At 38.2% G+C, this 9,093-nt stretch overlaps 1 protein-coding gene across 1 annotated transcript in view; it reads right to left on the bottom strand.

The window, feature by feature from the left end:
* LOC119424160 (protein shisa-9A) overlaps positions 1-9,093 on the bottom strand; it is a 23,713-nt gene that overhangs the window by 7,366 nt on the left and 7,254 nt on the right. The gene's annotated exons all lie outside the window — the stretch shown is intronic.

Below are 9,093 nucleotides of genomic sequence, written 5' to 3'. Positions count from 1 at the left end.
ATATGTCCTTGTCTAATTTGAAAAAAGCTCAACAAAGACATACCGTATTTTTCGGACTACAAGGCATGCTTTAAATCCTTTAATTTTCTCAAATATCGACAGTGTGCTTTTAATCCGGTGCGCCTTATGTATGAAAACAGACCCGTTCATTGATATTTCGTCTTATAATCTGGTGCACCTTATAGTCCAAATATAAATACTGAACATAAAGAAAAGGAAGTGAAAAAACTTCACTTCTGGGAAATAAAACTATAAGTGCTACATGCTGTCATCATTGTTTGTTTCCATACAATGATGAAAAGAATTCTCTGCATTTAACCCATCACACCTGTGATACACCAGGTGGAGCAGTGGGCAGCTATTGAGTGCTCGGGGAGTAATTGGGGATTGGGTGTCTTGCTCAGGGACACCGCAAACGGGCAACAATTTTCCTGTGCCAGGTCGACTGCCCTACCTTTACCACATCTCAGCCCACTCTTTTGTTGAGAATTCAGAGATTATGCAGCCAATAATAATAATAATAATAATAACATATATGCTGGCATTTGTGAAAGAGTCTCTACTGTATACAGACAGAAATTTCTGGCAGTTCAGTGAAGTAACAGCTGCAGGTTGACTTCAGTCCCCAATAGAGTTGCGCTCGGATCCAAAAAATCCGATCCGACTCAGCCCCAGACCGTAGCCATAATTTCCGAACCCCACCCGATCAGACGAATTAACAGTAACTACAGGTTTGAAACCACCACCACCCACCCCCCACGACATTTTTAATTAAGCTTTGACTGCTTATACCACCGACTATTATTTACGGTCGGAGGACGCACACGGCTGAGTAAAGGGGGCAGAAGATCGGAGCTGAGGAGCCGTCAAAGCGCAGTGCTTCCCCTGCTTCTGCCTGCATTGGACTCTGCTCTGACATGTCTGATATTTTGTGATCTCACCTGTTTGGGTCGTCAGCTGCGCACATCCGCTGTGTCGCGGCTGAATGAACGTCCATGTGGGCTTTGATGGATCGCTGGCAGTAGTCCATCTGAAGCTTAAATGGACTTTTTACCTCTTTCGAGGTCGGTCAGCATGCAGTCAAATGGCCGTGTGCGGCTGGTTATGTATGGCAAGCCATGTTGGCATATAATTGAATCGTCGGCCGGACGCATCCGCTGACGCAATCAAAAGCCCGACACCGACCCGGCCTGCAAATTAAGCGCATTATTGTGGCCCAGCCCGGTCTGAATCCGGGTCGGGGTGGGGTGTGGAGGGGAGCCTCTGGGTTTGGGTTAGAAATGACAGCTCTAGTCCCCAATACTTCCACAACCTTTTCAGAAATTGCACAGCCAGACAGAAGACATCTCAGGACTAGCTTTAAGTGTTTTGTGAAAGATGCCTAATGCCTAAATGAGAAATAATTTTACCCATCGCCACCCAATAATTGCCACTACTAGACAGGTTCGACACTGTAGGCAGCATCCAATATAAATTACAACACTGAATGGCTGCTGTTGTATAATAAAACAGACAAAAGTGGAAAAGGAAAATCAGAAATTCCTTTTCATTTACTATAGAGTTCTTTTGTCTTCCTTCTGTGAAAAAGTAAATGATATGGCAGATAGGAGAAATGACTGTTGTGAGATTTACCAGAGCTTTTGTACATTAGGTTTTGGCCATAATTGGTCATTTGTAGCTGCAGATGACTGCATCCTTTATCCAAGGGACCTTTATTAGTGGGTTTTATCTTGGTTGCAGTTAGAATTCAATAAAGTGACCTTATATAAATGCACAGGGGAGCAGAGGCGTTGGATATTGATTGACAGAATGGTGGCTTATCAGACCATTGGGAAAGTGGCAGTGGCAATTAAGGAACCAGAATGGTGAGGGGCTTTATTTGAGGGATGTTGGTGCTGAACTTCATACCCAGGGTTATCAGGCAGTGAAGATACATGTTTGTGCTGCAAACATGTTTTCTACAAATAAAATAAAAACTCATCATTACTCAGATCGACATTTTCCACAGCCCATGTGTGATGTTTGCATTATTCCCTTACGAGAATCCCTGGAATCTAAGGTTCACGGGGTTTATACCTAATCTTTCCAATTGTTTTCTAGGTGTCTCTTTGAGTTCAACTTGTTTGAAGAAAAATGTGACGGTCAGGTCTGAGCCTCAAGGGAGAAGTCTCCCTTCAATTATGGAAATGGATATGAGCAGCTATAGGAGAGAATCACAATTATCTCTACAATGATATTTTTTGATGAGTGATATGGAGCATGACGGATTAAGGTTGAAGGCAGATGGCTGTCAGGAGGTGAAGAGGAGATGACGCTGATTGGAGACAACGACAAAAGAGGCAAAAAGAGAAGGTTGAGGTAGTACAAGGAAGAGGGCAGAAGGCAAAAGATAAAGGTGATGATGTGAAAAAAGTGAAGATGAAAAGTAAGGGAGAGATTGGGAGGCGAATGAATGAGAGACTGAGGCAGGAGGAAAGGAAAGATAGCCAAGACTAAAGGTTCGAAGAGCAAACAGAAGGGAGGGAGAAGACTATGGAGGAGTGCTGAATGGAGGATCCGCACCATTTTAGATGAGTATATAAAAAAAGAAATCAAAATGTTGATTCAAAAGAAGCCAGAAATGAAATGGAAAAAAATATATATTGGTAGGTGAATTGCATGCAGTTGCTGAAATTAAATGTTCAAAATGTAACATCATTGAAATCAAAACTTTTTGAAGACAATACGCTTGCATATTTTATCACAGTAAATGGAAACCGTGTACGTGATATGATTTCCAGACATTTTTAGACACAGCTTTTACAGCCTATAGATAGTCATTTGTTTATTTTTCCATCTTCATCAGCAGCAACCTGAACAATTTAAGACCTCGATACACAACGTTGCCCTAAGAACACCCAAGGTTTTTAGTTGCATTTTGTTTTTTTTTCCATTTGTCTTCTGCTTCAAGGAAACTCCTTTAGAGAACAGGATTTTTCTTTTCACATTATCTTATTGTCTACACTGCTGCACTGGCCTCAGGCATCCACAAACACAAACAGGTCACCGCAAGGCAAGGTAACAGGTGCAATGTAAGAAAATATCATTCTAGTTATTGGTTTTTCCCTCTAGTCGTAGTATGCATGAAAGAGATGACTGCAGATGAGCATTATTCTATTCAATTCTGTTTATTTATATAGCGCCAAGTCACAACAGAAGTCATCTCAGGGCACTGAACAGAAATATTCATATTTAAAAATAATAATTTACTTTAATATCTCTACTATTCTACTAGGGTTATCAGGCAGTGAAGATACATGTTTGTGCTACAAACATGTTTTCTGCAAGTAAAATAAAAACTTCTCATCATTACTCAGATCGACATTTTCCACTATTCTACTATTCACTTTAATAGTAGAAGTATAAATGCAAATATATCCAAAATAACAGATTATGTAAAACAGCTAAACAGAACTTTTACAATAATAGCACTGTCAGAGACATGGCTCAATGATGAAAACACAACTAATGTTCACATGGAAGGGTATGAATTATATCATGTGAACAGAAGCAACAAAAGTGGTGGTGGAGTGGCTCTATTTGTTAAAAATGAAATAAAATGTAAATTAATTAATGAAATGTCAATAATTGTTGATAATATCGTGGAAATAATAACAATAGAAATAATAAACAAGATTGATAAAAACATATTGATAAGTTGTGTATATCGATCTCCAGGATCAAATATAGAAATATTCACTGATAAAATGGTACAACTATTGGACAAGAGTTTTAATAAAAGTATTTTTTGTGTGGAGACTTTAATATTGATCTGGGAAATAAAACAGATTCAAATAACATTAGTACATTTACAAATTCATTGTATAGTTTAAATCTCTATCCGTTAATATCAAAACCAACAAGAATTACAACTCATAGTGCTACAATAATCGATAATATTTTCACAAATATAACAAATGGGGATGTGATGGGAGGTATTTTAACGAGTGATTTGAGTGATCATTTACCAGTTTTCACGATTTATAAAAATTATCAAAGCATTACAAAAGAAATCACAATTAAGAAAAAACAAAAAACACATCAAAAAAAGCATTGGACAAATTAAAAGATGATTTACATAAACAAAGCTGGAAAGACGTGTATGTTGATGATGTAAACAGATCGTATGATGAGTCTATGAATATTTTAGGAGCTCTGTATGAAAAGAATTGTGTGCAAAATAATTATACAAAGAGAAATGTTGTTGAACAACCATGGATGACGAAAGGGTTGAGAAATGCTTGTAAAAAAAAAAAAGAATTATTTGTATGCATGTTTCTTGAAATTGAGAACACAAGAGGCCCAAGAGAAATATAAGAAGTATAAAAATAAATTGGTAGCGATTATAAGGAAACACAAGAAGGAATATTATAGTGATTTATTAAATAAAAGTAATGGTGATATGAAAGCTACATGGCGAGTAATAAATAGTGTTCTGAAAAGTCATAAAGCATCCATGATGAAAATGAAATTGTAAATGGTTTTAATCATCATTTTGTGAACGTAGGATCAAGCCTTGCAGCTAAAATACCAAAAGTAGACAATAATGTGAACCATTCAGTTATAAGTTGTGACAACAGTATTTTTCTTAATGGAACTGACAAAGAAGAAATAATGAATGTTGTAAAAAATCTTACAGATAAGATATCAAAAGACTGGGTGGATATATATTTGTAATTTATCATTTTCAAAAGGAATATTTCCAGACAATATGAAAATAGCTAAGGTAGTTCCTCTCTTTAAAAATGGTGATAAATGTGTGTTCAATAATTATAGACCAATATCCTTATTACCACAGTTCTCAAAAATTCTAGAAAAACTGTTTGTGACCAGATTAGATAAATTTATTACTAAACAAAACATTCTAAGTAGCAGTCAGTATGGGTTTAGAGCAAAAAACTCTACATCAATGGCTCTCTTGGAATTAATAGAACAAATAACTACTGCTGTCGATCAAAAACAATATTGTGTTAGTATTTTTGTGATTTAAAAAAAGCATTCGATACTATTGACCACACTATTCTCCTTGGAAAAATAAATAAATATGGTATAAGAGGACCAGCATTACACTGGGTATCTAGCTATTTGAAAGATAGGAAACAGTTTGTTCAAATAAATGGTGTAAGATCTGACCTGTGCAATATCACTTGTGGAGTCCCTCAAGGCTCTGTACTTGGAGCAAAGTTATTTATTTTATATGTGAATGACTTAGTGAATGTATCAGGACTCCTCAAATGTGTCCTTTTTGCAGATGACACCACATTTTTTTGTTTGGGTAAAGATGTAAAACAGATGTTGGAATTGATGAAGACAGAATTTGATAAAATACAAACTTGGTTTAAACTTAATAAATTATCATTAAATTTAGAAAAAACTAAATACATGATATTTAGTAACAAAAAGAGAACTGTTGATGATCCATTTAAAATTGAGGGTGTTGAGATTTGTAGAGTTAATGAGATTAAATTTTTGGGTGTAATCATTGATGAACAGCTAACATGGAAAAATCACATAAATTCTGTAAGAACAAAAATATCTAAATCTATTGCAGTACTATGCAAAGTCAGGGAATCATTAAATGATAAAGCTCTGTACATGTTGTACAACACAATCATTGTTCCACATTTAATCTATTGCATTGATGTTTGGGGGAAAACATGTAAAACATTTACAAAGTGTCATAGCTCTGCTCTCTGTCAGCTCCTCTGTCATGCTGCACACTCAGTAATCACTCAACTCATGTCACCTGTCACCGCTCATTATCCCACAGCTCCACCACCTGGTCCAGTCAGTACTTAAGCTCACTCATTCCTCTCAGTCTGGGCCAGATTCTCTATCCTGTCTCATCAGCAGTAGACTTTCCAGCATTCCATTGATTGACTCATCACGTTCATGACCCTTGCCTTGACCACGACCACGCTTTTGCCTCAGCCCTCGTCTGCTTTTGCTCATCTGATCAGGTACCGACTCATGCTCTTGTTTTTTGACTCTCTTTTTGGATCACGTACTGGATACTTCTGCTGAACAACTGACTTCACGGTATGAACTCTGCCTTTCCCTTCTGACTGTTTTTTGGATCACGGATTAAAGGGCAAGCTCATTCTGTATCACGGACTTATCCTTACCCCTGAATCTGATTCCCACAGATTCATTTCCCCAATTAGTCTCTTTCCCCCTGCATCTACTAACCTTTATCTTTTAGTTGCAAGCCTGTTGGACTCCGTTCCAGTGGACCTTAACATCAGTTCTACTTCTACTGGCAGCCCGCCACTACAACACTACCCAATCACGAACTACCAATCAGAAGATCGGAACCAGCCCAGAACCGGACCTACTCCAGAGTTTTACTTTATTTCACAATAAATCTTTTAACCCTCTCAGTGGTTGTTGTTGTTGTTTGCGATCCGGCCTCTGGTTCATGACACAAAGTCTATTTTTATTTTACAGAAAAGAGCTGTAAGAATTATCACCAGAAAGCATTACAGTCACCCATCAAGCACATTATTTCATCAATTGAAGTTATTGAAGTTCCACGATTTGGTAGATTACAGTATTTTATCAGTTATGTATAGGGCTCAAAATAACACACTATCATTAAATATCCAAAGAAATTTTGTTAAAAGACAAAGTTATAATCTTAAGGGGATAGAGATATTTGTCAAACCAAAATTCAGAACTAGTCTGAAGGGAAGGTCTACCTCAATCCAAGGAGTTGGATTGTGGAATGGTCTAGAGAGAGATGTTCAAAATGCCAAGTCAATGTGTACATTTCAGAAAAAGATCAAAGCTGAATTGTTAAAAAATATATATATGAAGTAGCTTATTGTGTTTTTTTGTATTATAATTAGAAAAATAAAAAAAGAGTTATTCGTTTTGTTCTGTAACTTGAAAATGATCATGATTGAAATAATTGTTTGAAAAAAGGGGCAGATATAAGATTTTTTTTCTTCTTTCTGCTGCCTTTCATTTTAAATCTCTTGTATCTTTTTTTATATTGTTATGGAATTGTTTTGTACTTTTTAAAAATGAATAAACTTTATACCATACCATACCATAACATAATTTAACATTATTTATCTGAGGAGCAGACTGCTTTGAGTTTAACTCCATCACAGACTCTCATCTTGAGCATGAAGGCGACAGAGGAAAGGAAAAACTCCATGAGGAAGAAACCTTTAGCAGAACCAGACTCAGGACAAGTGGCCATCTGCTTCGACCGGCTGGGTTTGGTATTCACGAGCTGTTTGACAACTGAAGAAATCAGAATTTGTTTAAGATTGTTTTTCCAGTTACTCCAGTTTCAAGCTACAGTCCACGTATGCTGGGTTGAGTGGTAACATATTGTAGGTGTGAGTGTGGATAGTTGTTGCAACAATTATATGCGAAGGGGACATATTCCCCTCACCTGTGGTTAATTTGAGCCTGATCCTGCCGGAACAAGATCCGGGAATTCTCATTTTGACCGCTCGGATCCGACAACTCAAATCTCCACCCATAAAAGTCCAAAGTTATTGCACATTTTAATTTTGATTATTTATTAAAAAATACAATGAGAAGGGACATTCTGTGGAGCGGATGTTCCAACCGCACTATGCGCACCAGCTCGTGCACATGCGCCTGCCCAGCAGAGACGCGTACCGCATGTCCTGCGGGGATTAGCGTCTTCATCCACCTTCAAGCTGTGCGCTCTGAGACAGTGCACGTTTTACGCACAGGAGCATCTCCAGACAGCTCTGCAGAGCGTGCACAACATGCCAGAACTCCTGCATACATTTCAGAGATAATAAATAAAAAAGCTTACAGTAAAAAAATAAAATAAGTGAAATGTTTGATGAGTATATTCACATTACATCACGTTTCAAAACAACAGCACTAATTTGTCAAAATAACAGCAATCAAAATATTGAAAAGATAGTCCAATTTATTATCTAAAATAAATGGATGGATAGATGGATTGTCCTTAGCTGGACAACTGAGAATTGAAGCACCTGAAAGGCAGTGGTAATCAAGATTGGAGAAGAACAACACGCAGGACTGAATTCAGCTGAAAAGAGTTCAGTTCGGACAATGTGTGTGTGTGTGTGTGTGTGTGTGGGGGGGGGGGGGTGTTAGGAGGCTTGACAGAATTAGAGCTGCTCTATTAACTGCTCTCTAAAACAGTAATTTCAATTCAACCTTTGTTTATACGTTATTAGTCTCATTGAGCCTCGAGGACTCATTTACAAGAAAGACCTGTTTTCAATCAATTTAACCAAATGTTTACAGATGTTTAACAACCTGTTAAAATACACCAAAATACAGCATCTCTTTTATTCCAAATATTCTGGGAAAGGACCCACGGCCCCCGAACCCCCGAACCCCCGAACCCCCGAACCCCCGCATCCCCTCGCGCCCCACCCCCACCCTCTGGACCGCCTGCTATTTGTTTTCCAGCATGAGTTGGTTTAAAAAATAAAAAACTGCCCCTAACATTTAAAAAAATATTAATTTGGATCCACCCACCCACATTTACCATGAAATATTAGTTCACCCAGCACTGTTTCTATTTCTTCGTGAACAAATACATTCCATTTGATTAATAGAATACTCAAGCCACTAAAAATCCACTCTGGGTTTTCCTGGTTACCTACAACAACTCACCAGGGAGGAGGGGGGAGACACATCTGTGGTGCGTGCTAGCTTAGTGTCATGTTAGTACTGGCAGTTGTTGACCTGGGTGGTGGGGTGGGTGTTAGGATGCCTGTGAGAAGTGGAGCGCTACGTCTGTAGCATCTTAGGTAGCACATCTGTATTGTGCACCACTAGATTAGCGCTATATTAGTGTAAAGAGCTTTCGACTGGGGTGGGGGTGGGCAGCATTGTGCCATGCTCTTTAAAATAATTACTGGATCAAGCTTTTGCATATGTAGGTAAACGTAGATGATTAACAACCCATTAAAATACACCAGAATGCAGGAATTGGCATCTACTTTATTCAAAATGTTCTGGGCGAGAGCCCCCAGACCTCTAACACCCCCCCCCCCCCCCCCCCCCCCCCCCCCCCCCACCCCCCCC

The sequence above is a fragment of the Nematolebias whitei genome, chromosome 17 (assembly GCF_014905685.2).
Source record: "Nematolebias whitei isolate Nwh7 chromosome 17, NemWhi1, whole genome shotgun sequence".
Classification (NCBI taxonomy): domain Eukaryota; kingdom Metazoa; phylum Chordata; class Actinopteri; order Cyprinodontiformes; family Rivulidae; genus Nematolebias; species Nematolebias whitei.
Note: the sequence above shows the minus strand (reverse complement) of the source record. Positions and strands in the feature narration are given on the sequence as shown.